This window comes from Halichoerus grypus, chromosome 7 (assembly GCF_964656455.1).
Source record: "Halichoerus grypus chromosome 7, mHalGry1.hap1.1, whole genome shotgun sequence".
NCBI classification, from domain to species: domain Eukaryota; kingdom Metazoa; phylum Chordata; class Mammalia; order Carnivora; family Phocidae; genus Halichoerus; species Halichoerus grypus.
Window position 1 is genome coordinate 82,869,239 of NC_135718.1, and position 13,198 is coordinate 82,882,436.

Genomic DNA, 13,198 nt, shown 5'->3' on the forward strand with positions numbered 1-13,198 from the left:
CTGCCTTCGGCTCCAGTCATGCTCTCGGGGTCCTGGGATGGAGTCCCACATCGGGCTCCCTGCTCAGCAGGGAGCAGCCCAGTGTGGGACTCGATTGCAGGACCCTGGGATCCTGACCTGAGCCAAAGGCAGATGCTTAACTGACTGAGCCACCGAGGTATCCCATAAATTGAAAATTTTGATAATGAATAACACCAGAGCACTCATTTTGAGCAATACAAAAATTCCAAGGGGAATTTTTAAAAACTGTGATCATACAATGACTATTTGGGTCGACATGCGCTGTGTAGTCCCACATTGGACTCCTCCCAATGGGGAGGGAACGGTAGGTAAGCACAAAGGTGCGAGGCAGGATCCTCCCTACTGTGGGTCAGGGAAGAGCGATACACCCGTTCGACTGAAGGGACAGAGTGATACAGGGGCCAGATTATGTCCATGCTTGTCTTCAAAGTCCTGCTCAGGACTCTGGATTACACACAGAGATGTCACAGAGTCACTGGAGGGTTTGAGTGTGGGTTTAAGCACGATAGGATTTATTGTTTTACAGCATTACTCTGTTGTGTGGAGGGCAGAACATGGTGGGTGTAGGCAGGAATGAGCAGGAAATCGAAAGCTAACTGGAGAGGCTGCTAGGTAACAGGTGGTGCTGACAGGGACCAATATGGGAGTATCGGAAGTCCAGAGAAATGAAGACTTAAGATAAGTGCGTATTTTCTATCTTGATTAGGTCTCCTGTGGGTCTACTCTAGTTCTGGGCCACCAACAAAGTGTTCGAGGCTTACATTATGCACAATTATTATCTCTGTTGAGCTGCAGTCCCAGGCTCTCGATTCTGACTCATGACCGGTGCGGAAAGACCTTGCTTGCTCTCAGAGACACTGGGCTACACAGGGTCATTTAAAACCTACGTTCGCAGCTTCACAATCATTAACAGTTTCAAGAAAACAACAGTTTTCATGGCTTTTCTCATGAGGACCATTTTCTAGTCACATTGAGACACACCTCTTCATACCCTTTAGCTTAATGGTCATTTTTCTTCTGCCAATCACGAAGTGACCGCTTCCTGGTGCTCTTGGTTTTCAAAGGTAAGGGCCACCTCAGATGCATCAGATACTGTGTGTTCTACTCTTCAGTTTTCTCCCTGTTTCCTCTTTTCATAGCACGTCACAGATTGCTTGGTAACAGTGGATTCAATCAGAAGTCAAATAATCAAGAAAGTGACTACGAAATATTTCATTAACAGAACGTTTGAGCAAATATGCAGTTTTAAATGGTCAAAGAATCTTAATTTTTTGTTAGTAATCTGGAAGTTAACCTAACTCAACTAGATGGATTCCACCACCTGGCTATTCATCAATTGTTTAAAAATAGATCATGACATATCTAATTTAATCCATTTTTAAATTGCGTGGTCCTCAACGTATTTTTTTTAAATGTTTTACTGTGTATCAGACAAATTTAAGTCTATTTAGATAGTGGCTTTTCTTGCTGAGTTCCTTCCTAGTGGTGTTTTGTATGTTCCAAACTGTTCCTACATTTGAAACAGCTCCTACTTTTTTTTTTCCTTCATAAACCCCCTCTTTTTTCATGACTCCCATATGCATTCTTTCCAATGACAATTTTCTGTTTGATACTCACTTCAGAGGATGGAAAAAAAATAATGTCCTCTTTCTCATACTATATTCAATATAAAACACATGCCTTTTATCTATGGATTCCATCCCTACTCATCTTGCAAGGGCATAAACTGTGCCGTTGTTGCTCAAATAATCCGAAACATAAGACAACAATAAGTAAGCCTTCTCTATGGATTTAACAGTAATCCCCTTTCTACTCTATTATATTGAAATTTCATCCCTAAAATCCCTCTTTTGTCTCAAATTCAAACCTGTCACTTCAAGTCTTTTTATTGACATCACTTATTTTCTCTGTTGACCACAAACTGTTTATCTCTTTGAGGAACTTTTATATCCTCTCTCTTTCAGTCAGTTATTTTTACACTGATCATCCTGTCATACTCTTTTCCCACATCTGTGCTACTTATGTTTGCCTTTCAAGGAATAAACATTTCCAAATGACATCGATGCTGTGCTCTTACGTGATTTAATCTCCCCTCAAGACCTCAGTGCCCAAGTATCTCTGCATTTTCCTGGGTGCAGAGTCTCATGCTCCATCTTAAAGAGGTTCATTTTATAAATACTGTACTAATTACAAGTAAAATAAGTTATACAAATTGAGAGGCCTCTATGGGCCAGACATGGTACTAATATTAATTCTGCTCTTTCCCCCCCAAAATCTTTGATTTCTCTCCCTACTATCCAGAAGAGAAATGGGGGCAAAAAATGTAATTGCTCAAGTTTAGAGAGCTACCAACCTGCTCTCTGATAAAGCAACTCTACATATATATATATATATATAGCAATCATATATATATATGATTGTAAAAAATAAGAAAAACCTATCTGCATGAAAGGCCTCCCCAAGAATAAGGAAACTGTATTTGTAACATTCAAACCATACAAATAATGTAAATGTCCATCAACTGGAGAACAAGAAAACCATGTTACATTCATAAAATATTCTTCAGCAATATGGAGGAATGCATCAGTGATATACCCAAAAGCATGGATGAATTTCATAAAAGGCATGTTGAGTGAAAGAAGTCAGAAACAAAGAGTATAAATTTTAATTCCATTTTATATGAGTTTCTTTTAATTTTATTTTAATTCAATTAACATATAGTGCATTATTAGTTTTGAGGTATAGGTCTGTGACTCATCAGTCTTATATAATACCCAGTGCTCATTCCATCAAGTGCTCTCCCTAATGTCCATCACTCAGTTACCCCAATCCTCCACCTCCCTTTCCCTCCAGCAACCCTCAATTTGTTTCCTATAGTTAAGAGTCTCTTATGGTTTGTCTCCCTCTCTGATTTCATCTTGCTTTATTTTTTCCTCCTTTCCCCTATGATCCTCTGTTTTGCTTCTTAAATTCCACATATCAGTGAAATCATATAATTGTCTTTCTCTGACTTATTTCACTTAGCATAATACCCTCCAATTCCATCCACATCATTGCAAAAGATTTCATTTTTTGATGGCTGAGTAATATTCCATTGCCATTTCATATGAATTTCAATAAAAGGCTAATCTACTGTAATAGAGAAGAGAAGTTACTGACTGCTGGGGGTAGGGATAACCAGAAAGATATGATGAACATGTTATATACCTGGATTGCTATGGCAGTAAAATGGGTATATTAATTCATACAAACATATGAATTAGACATTTAAAATCTGTATTTAACAGATTTTTTTTTTACCTAATAAAAAGTATTACAAGTATTATTTTATTCACTTAAAAATGCAACTGAGCTCTACTACTTAGGATTGATCATAGAATTGAATAAGTAGGCCATAATTCTAGTAATAAGGATAAATGAGCATGATAATACTGAATATGTATTATCAAAGAACATAAAAGATTCCTACCTAATATTGAATGCACTTAAAGTTGAAAAAAGAGGAATTAGAATACAAATATATTCTTTCATCTTTATATTTTAATTTTTGTAACAGTTTTTCTTAGTTGGTGGGTTTCCATTTATTTTTGTTTATTTACCAGAAAATAATTCAACCTCCAATAAGCTGCAGAAAGTCTGAGATTCCAAAGATCATCTTGCTATCAATTCATTTTTGCAACATTAGTGCTTAATTTGTGCTAGATGAAGGAAAATCTTTTCATCAAAAATGAATATTTCTTCCAAAGCTCTATTCTAATTAGATGAAAGCATCTGATTCTACTTTCAAAAGGTCCTTCAAGCAGAAGCTTCAGTGCACAAAACCTGAAGAAATTTGAACAAAGGTCTGCCAGCACACTATAAACTTAAGCTTTTGATAATCTATAAGCAACTTCTCAATCTTTATATCTTTATATGTGACTATTTAACAGATGTAAATATAACCAATAAATTCAATTGCATTTATAATATTTTTTAAATTAAAACATAGTACGCAGGGGTGCCTGGGTGCCTCAGTCAGTTAAGCGTCTGCCTTCGGCTCAGGTCATGATCCCAGGGTCCTGGGATGGAGCCCCGCATCGGGCTCCCTGCTCGGCAGGAAGCCTGCTTCTCCCTCTCCCTCTGCCTGCCTGTCTGCCTACTTGTGATCTCTCTCTCTCTCTCTGTCAAATAAATTAAAAAAAAAATCTTTAAAAAAATTTTAAAAAATAAAATAAGACATAGTATGCAAATACCTAGAAGGTTTAACGTTTCAATAGTATAGCAAACTGTCTTAAAATATTTCATTAAGTCCTACAAAGATTAAAAGAAATTCTAACACAAATGTCTCTATTTAAAATAATGGAATTGGGGCACCTGGGTGGCTTAGGTCAAGATCTCAGGATCGTGAGATTGAGCCCCGCATCAGTCTCCACACTCAGCACAGAGTTTGCTTAAGGCTCTTTCTCCCTCTGCTCTTCCATCTCTCACTCTCGTTCTCTCTCAAATAAATCTTTAAAAAGTATATAAAATAATGGAATCAATTCAAATTTCTGCTTTCTTTATGAACACTCAATTTTGTACATTTCACCTGAGTGACTTTTACAGAGGATTCTATAGTTTGAAGCACAAGGAACTTTGAATTTTGGGCACTAATAACTTTTCAATGCAGGGTACACGTTTCAATGGAATAATTCAATAATCTGAATGTCATTTTCTTCTTGATCTGTGTATCTGTCTGGAGATAATTATAAGTCCATTATCTATTTTCAACTAAAAAAATTGTAATCTTAGTCTCTATATAGCAAACCAAATACCTGCTCAGAGCACTATTCATATCTACCTTAATATTTATAACACTTGATATGAAGACAGCGCCATGTTTGAGTGAGGATAAATCTATGGACACAGACATTCTTGCTTCCTGTTACTTGGCCATCAATTATATGGGATGATGCAAACCAAGATGTGAATAAAGTATAATCCCAAAGCTAATGATTCAGATTTTTATTTCTTATCTCTTCAATAATCTTATCTCTAAACTGAAAGATAAATATTAGAAAATTGCTTCTCTGACGTATAGTACTCAGCACTTAAACATAAAAGCCCAACACAATAACAGAATATGTGTGGCAACAAACAAACAAAATACCCTCATAAATATGCCAAAACTTTGGGAAATGCCCATAAAAGCAACAAGCCTTCTGGAGCCTCAGGATCAACTATATATAAAAGTTCACAATAAACTTTGAATCTCAAGTATATAGACAAAGAGAAATGGACTTTAGGTTAAAAAGTGTATGACTAAAAACTGGTAAAAAAAAAAAAATCCAATTTTCCTCAGAGTATAGTATTACTGCTTTGGATTCCCAACTTTCAGAAGTTTTGTTTTTCCATATTATTTGCCGATTATTTTTAATTCATGTCACTTGTCAAATATTTTTTGAATTGACTTGAATATATTTATCTTTGTAGTGGATGTACCAGCAACCCCATTAAAATGTAGAAAGGTCCACAATGAAATAGCTCTACAATTCTAGTAGTTGATACAAATCCTTAAACGACTCTACTCTTCTCCTGTGTTCTGACAAGCACTAGCAGGCTCAGAGGTGTGGACTGCTAACCCTTGGTTTGAACAGATGTCTCTTACTTAAAAGCCTTGCATTTTTATTGGTATAAATAATACGATAGGTACCATTACTTCCCTTACAGATTTCTTAAATTCATACCACCACAATTCCGAAGCCTATGGAATTTCCAGTATATAGGAAAATGATGATCAGGTTCACAAATTCTACACCATCATCACTCTCACTTGATGAGCACCCAGTTTCTCTTCAATACTTTCAATATTAAGCTTCATCGCATCTGACTTGTTGGGGTTGTTTGTTTTCGTTATTCAAATGACATATGAAAACAACCTTTTAACAATTTCAAACAATTCAAAGATACATGTAACAATGATTGAAAGTCTCCTTTCCCTACAACCATATTAATAGTTTACTGTGCATCTTTCCAGACTTCGTGTTTTCCTTATTTACATGAACATATGTTAACATGAGATCTTTTTTCACATAAACTGAATCTAACTATATGTATTCTTATGAAGTTCCTCAAATATTGTTTAATGGCCACACAAATTTCCATGAATGGATATTCAAGCTGAATATATCATTTGATATATAACTAATTTTTAGGTCTTTGCTTGAGGGGGAAAAAAGCTACAATTTTGTATGGGCTAATCTTTGTGCAAATGCAACCAATTTTGTAGAAGAGATTTCCAGAAGTGTTATTTTTCAATTAATGTCTGAATTTGTATCTGAAATTCTTCCAAGCAGAGGAGTGCTTTGACTTTCAGTTTTGATCATCAAATCACTGTAAATGTTATATGAGTAATTTAAATAAACTACACAGTTTAAAAACAGAAATCATATCCTATAGTTAAAACTGTGAAAAAATATCAGAAATGCTTACTTTTACGACCTCTCTTTTTCCCTATCCCTCTTCTATCACTACTAATAAATATATTTCCAACCAATTGTATTAATTTATAAGATCATTTTTTATGAAAAATACAGATAGCTCTTGAAATAGGACTTAGCAAATATGGACTTAATATATTGGGTCAGATGCTCCATCAGCATGACATCAGTTAAACAGCCATTTATAACTTGCTGGAGAACATAACAATGTAGTTAATGTCTTAAGAACAGGCAATACAGGTGGGTTCTGGGAAGATGGGGTAGGAAGCACCCAGAATCTGTTTCCCCACCTATACAACCATTGCACGAGAAGAAGGAATGTGCTACAAGGATGCTGGAATTCTGGAATCTATGGAAGGCTTGGAACATCCAGGGGAAATATACTTGGACAGTAAACTGAGTTAATTTCAATCCATTTCCGCTCTTAGCTTAGTAGCAGTCACACACCCCCACCCTTCAACCCATGGCAGACAGTGCACCTGTTTTCCTGGAGCACCTTTCACACAGCCTGTGAGAGTCAAGGAGAGCAGACAAGGACCCTAGTCTCTAAATATTAGGGATCTGTGATGATTGCTGCTTCTAAGCTCAGAGTTGCAAAGAGATGGATGGCTACTCACTGTCCTTGCAAATCTCTCCATCTCCCCCTAAAGTGACTTCCAGAGGATTTAAAGGGCCAATTCCCTTTCCTGCTATATATTTTGTACATTTTTCTTTTTTCCTCCTGGGAGCCAGACATTAAGGACTAGGACATTCACAAGCAACTATGCATACAGGGGAAATTAGGAAGTCACTGTGCAAGACCAGGAAAAGGTGCATGCTTGGAAAAGACTGGGACAGCCTGCAGATGACACCACAGACTGATCTGGACAGAGTGCCTACAAAAAACGAAAAACAAATACAATAAAGAAAACAGCAAACCCTGGTGAAGGAGGAAGATCTGGCTTCCATATTTACCATGTTATTAGATTCAAATGCCCAGTTTTTCAGCAACAACAAAAATCAAAATGTATACAACAAAAGAACAGGAAAGTATGGCCCATTCAAAGAAAAAAAACAATAAATCTGTCCCTGAAGGAGATCTGATGGTGGATCAGTGAGACAAAGACTTTAAAACAATGGTCTTAAGGGTGCTGGAAGAACTGAAGATGTGGAGAAAGACAAGCAAATGATGTGTGAACAAAATGGAAATATAAAGAGACAGAAAACCGACAAAGAAACCAAAGAGAAATTTTGGAGCTCAAAGGCACAATAACTGAAATGAAAACTTTATTAGAAGGATTCAAAGGCAGATTTGAGCATTCAAAAGACTCCACTAACCTGAAGTTAAAATAATGGAAATTATCAAGGCTGAGGAACAGAATAAGAAAAGACTGAAAAAAACTAAACAAAACAAAACCAACAACATAAACAGAACCAAAGGGGCCTGTGAGATACCATCAAATAGCCCAACATACACACTGTGGGGATGCAAGAAGGAAAACAGGTAAGGGCGGAGGGAATATGTGAAGAAGTAATGACTGAAACATTCTAAAGTTTTATGAAAGGTGTGAATATAAATATCTAAGAAGCTCAAGAAACTCCAAGTGAGATGAACTCAAAGAGATGCACAATGACATGCATTATACTCACTTTTTTGTTTTGTTTTTTGGAGAAAGAGAGAGATCAAGCAAGCCTATGGGGGGTTGAGGGGGAGGGCAGAAGGGGAGGAAGAGAGAGAATCCTAAGCAGACTCCATCCTCAGAGCAGAGCCCAATGGGCTTGATCTCACGACCCTGAGATCACGACCTGAGCTGAAATCAAGAGTTAGACTCTCAACCGACTGAGCCACTCAGGTGCCCTTCATTGTACTCACTTTTAAAAACCAAGAACAAAGAATCTTGAAAGAAATAAGAGACAAGCAATCATATACAAAATATTCTCAATACAATCATCACATTTCTCATCAGCAAGTTTGGAGACCAGAAGGTAATATGCTAATGTATTCAAAGTGCTGAAATAGATAGACAGACAGACAAAACTGTCATCCAAGAATCCCCTCTCTGGCAAAACTGTCCTTCCCAGGTGAGGGAGAAATGAAGACATTCCAGGATAAAAAAAAAAGCTCATGGAAAGTATTACCACTGGATCTGCCTAGTATGAAATGCTACAGCAAGTCCAGGAGGTTGAGATGAAAGGACACTAGACAGTAACTCAAAGCCATAAAAACAAATGAACATCTCAGTAAAAGTGAGGACCCAGGTAAGTATGAAAGCCTGTGTTATTGCAAGTTTTAACTCCTTTTTTTGTTTTACATGATTTAAGAGACTGACACATTTAAAATAAAACAGTAACAGTATTATTGTAACTTTGGTTTGTAACTCCACAGTTTCCTCCATTGTTTCAGAGGCTCACATGATTAAAAGAATTGTGTTTTGGGACACATGATGCATAAACATTTTTGTGATGGAAATACTGAAGGAAGTGCTGACAGAGCTTCATAGGTTATCAAAGTTAAGCTGGTATAAATTTGAATGTTATAATTTTAGGATGTTAAATGTAATTCTCATGAGACCACAAAAAAACAGCTATAGATTTTACACAAAAGCAATTGGAAGGGAATTTAAACCTTTATTTACAAAACAACAACAACAACAACAACAACTAAATACAAAAGATGATAGTAATTCAAGAAATAAATGACCAAAGGGGGCTGGGGGAAGCAATAAGGATCACAAGAAACATAACAAAATGATACAAGTTGTTCCTTATCAGTGATTGTGCTGATGAAAATAGATTAACTCTGATCAAAAGTCAGAGATTGGCCAAATGGATAAAAAAACAAAAATTAAAACCAAACAGGATGACCCACCCATGTGCTGTCTATGAAACACTCAAATTAGATCCAATGACACACACAGACCAAAAATAAAAGGACAGAAATGAAATAAAATAGAAAGAGATAGTTCACACAAATAGTAACAAGAAGAGAGTATGGTAGCCATACTAACATCAGTCAAAATAGACTATCTCAAAAATGTTGTAAGAGACAAAGAAATTATATATTAACAAAAGTTCCAATGCAGCAAGAAGATAGAACAATTATAAGCACTGACTTAATAATAAGCCCTAAAAATAAATATAAAAAAGCAAAAAATTTGAGATGGGAAGTAGACACTTGAACAATAATCGTGGGAGACTTCAATATTCCACTCTCAATATCGGACCAGATAAAGAGAAGGAAATAAACAACGTGAGTACTACAATAAACCAACTAGATTTAACATATGCAAAGCACTCTATGCCAAAACAACAGAATACAAACTAAAGTGCACATGGGACATTTTGCAGGTTAGGGCATATGTTGGGCCCAAAAGGAAGTCTCAATAGAGTAAATGGAAATATGAAATATCAGGAAAATTCAAAAACTGGTGGAAAGTAAACAATACTTTTTGTATTATTGTGTTTCTCAATTCCTTTATTTCCTTATTTCTCTTTTTATCTGGTTGTTCTATCCATTAGTAAGAGTGGGATATTGAACCAGTAGATCAAAGAATAAATCGAAAGGGAAGTTAGAAATCATTTAAATGAAAACAGAAATACAGTATGCCAAAACCAAAGGACACAGCAAAAATGGTGCTAAGGGAAAACTGTATAGCTATAAGTGCTTAGATTAAAAAGCAAGAATGAGGGGCGCCTGGGTGGCTCAGTCGTTAAGCGTCTGCCTTCGGCTCAGGTCATGATCTCAGGGTCCTGGGATCGAGCCCCGCATCAGGCTCCCTGCTCCGCGGGAAGCCTGCTTCTCCCTCTCCCACTCCCCCTGCTTGTGTTCCCTCTCTCGCTGTCTCTCTGTCAAATAAATAAACAAGATAAAATTTAAAAAAAAATAAAAATAAAAATAAAAAGCAAGAATGATTAGGGCACCTGGGTGGCTCAGCTGGTTAAGTGTCCAACTCTTAATTTTGGCTCAGGTCATGATCTCAGGGTTGAGAGATCAAACCCCACATTGGGCTCCCTGCTCGTCGTAGAGTCTGCTTGAGAATCTCTCTCTCCCTCTGTACCACCCCCGCCGCCACTCACGCTCCCTCTCCCTACACCCCTCCCCCTGCTCTCTCATCTAAGATAAATCATAAAAAAAAAAACAAGAATTATCTCAAAACCACCTAACTTTATAACTTAAAATGATAAAGAGCAAACTAAAGCCAAAGCTAACAGAAGGAAATAATAGATTAGAACAGAGATAAATAAAATGGAGAATAGAAAGATACAGAAAAACCAATAAAACCAACATTGGTTCTTTGAAAAGATCTTTTTTTTTTATTTCTATTTGAGAGAGCGAGTGAGTGAGCACAAGCAGGGGGAGGAGCAGAGGGAGAAGTAGACTCCCCGCTGAGCAGGGAGCCCAACTCTGGGCTGGATCCCAGGACCACACTGAGAATTACTGTTCTTGCTTTCTTGTATTATGCAGATCAGACCGAAAATCAGATTAAAAATTCAGAAGCTCTTTCTTCACAAAAATATAATTAAGAAATGCATGCAAACTTTTGCATGTAAACATCCAGGGCGTCCTGTATCTCCGTAAGAGTTAAGGTACCTGAGATTAAGAATCATTGCATAAAACTAATCGAATAATGATGGTAGTTTTTTTAAGAATGTTGCTTTTCTCACAAACCATATTTATTCTTTTAATAATATCCTGACTCCATCGTGATGGTCAAGATTTCATCAAGGGTATCTGACAAGAGAGAGAAGTTTTGGGAAGGAAATGGCTGTAATTTAGTGTAGTTTACTACTGAACTGGGATTAAAGTTTGTAACATAGGTCTTCACCTAAACCATCTAGGTTTTCTCACGTATTAATGAAGTGATTTCATTCTTCTCGAGGGCATATTTCAGCAATACTTTCCTGTGATACAACTCTAACGAGACACCCCACAGAGCATCGCAGGTAATTTGTGATTTCTGGGTCTCCATGAACCATCTGTGTCGTGGGGATCAGAGGACAAGTGTCCTGGACAGTGTCCCTCAGCTGTGAGTCTATCACCCTCTCTAGGCTTAAGCTACTCACTTTGGAGTGCTGTTGTGACAATTCTATGAGGTGCTTGAACACACTGTTAAAGTTCAAACAGTATTTAATGATAATGAATATCACCACTTACATATTGTGTAGTGTGTTCTATGCCCCCAAATGTGTTTTGCCTACTTTTTTTCCATTTGACCTTCAGAAATGCCTTATAAGATAGTGTGGAAATCCCCATTTTACAAGGAAAATTATGAGCGCCAGAGAGATCGAGGTGCACTGTTGATGAATTACAGAAGTGGGGCTTGAGCTAATATCAATATCCTTTCACTATTCACTTTAAGATATTATTGGCACAATCCTATAAAGAAATATAGAAAATGAGATTCTATTTTTAAAAGTAGAATCAAACCCAGAGCCTTTAAGATATTGTCTCTACATTATAATATTAGTAATTTTGAGTCACAATTAGGTAAGTGGGATATGGTGAAAAAATGTTTCTGTTCTATCAATTTGAACGTAACATTTGAAAACTTTCTTAAACTAATTAAAGTTCTTTCAACAAGATGATTTGTGACTTTAAACAGTGCTCAAGATTTTTTGAATAGCTCATTAGTAAGTTCTTTCTAATTTGCTTCTAAATGATATCTCACAGAGCAGGTTTATGAAGTCAAGTGTTTGGTTTTGTACCACGGCCCGAGGCAAAATTCTCACTCTTGGCCGATAGGGCACAGATGGCCAGCTAAGGACATCACTCGTGTACCCCTTCCATGGCATGGAGTGAAGGCTAGAAAACGGTCCTACCATTTGAGAGGATACCTCAGGCAATAGGCGTAGGCGAGCGCTAAATGCACACACCCAAGAGCCTGCTGCCCCAGGAAAAGTAAGTTTCTACTGCATCGAGACACTGAAGTCTCGATGTTTGCTGCAGCAGGTAATATGATTTATCAAAGATAACTGTTCAACTCTTAAAATTATATTCTAATTTTCAAAAAAAAAGCAAACTATTCAAAATGTTCACTAACAAAATCTGTCTTGCAAATGCACCTCTGGATAGTAACATGGCCCACTTTCCACACTTAAAAGGAAGTACTAGAAAAATAAATACATATCAACATCTCTTTAAAAATTATGGCATTTAAGCCCATGCAGAACAGGAAAAGATAGACCAAAAAATGGAACCAAACAGAAAATGCAGAGACTCACACGTAGACAGTCACCCAATTAATGACAGTACAGTTGAAAAGAATGTGTTTTTTCCCCCAGTTAATTGTGTTGGATCTTTTTGTTATCCCTATGGAAATCTTTAAGAAATGGTTCTTGACTCCTATATCGCACCATATACAAAAAAATATCCCAGGTACATTACATTACAGAAATAAATGTGACAAGATTTATATTTATATATATATATATATACACACACACACACACACACACACATATATATATAAAACATATGCATATAAGTAAAAAAAGATATATATATAACATATATTATTATATAATATATAGTCCATAATATAAACATATAAAACAAATTTATAAATAGTAATATAAAATATATATGCATATAACATATACAAATATTTATATACAATATGTTTAAAATATAAGAATATCTTCATGACCCCTGACTTCAGGATAAGCAAATATTTCTTAGAATATAAAAAGCACTAATGAAGAGGAAAACTAGTTAATTGCAGTTCACTATAAACAAAACA

At 36.3% G+C, this 13,198-nt stretch overlaps 1 protein-coding gene across 3 annotated transcripts in view; it reads right to left on the bottom strand.

Annotated features, from left to right (window-relative positions):
- Positions 1-13,198, bottom strand: part of PCDH15 (protocadherin related 15) — a 1,707,782-nt gene that overhangs the window by 1,423,429 nt on the left and 271,155 nt on the right. The window lies entirely within an intron of this gene.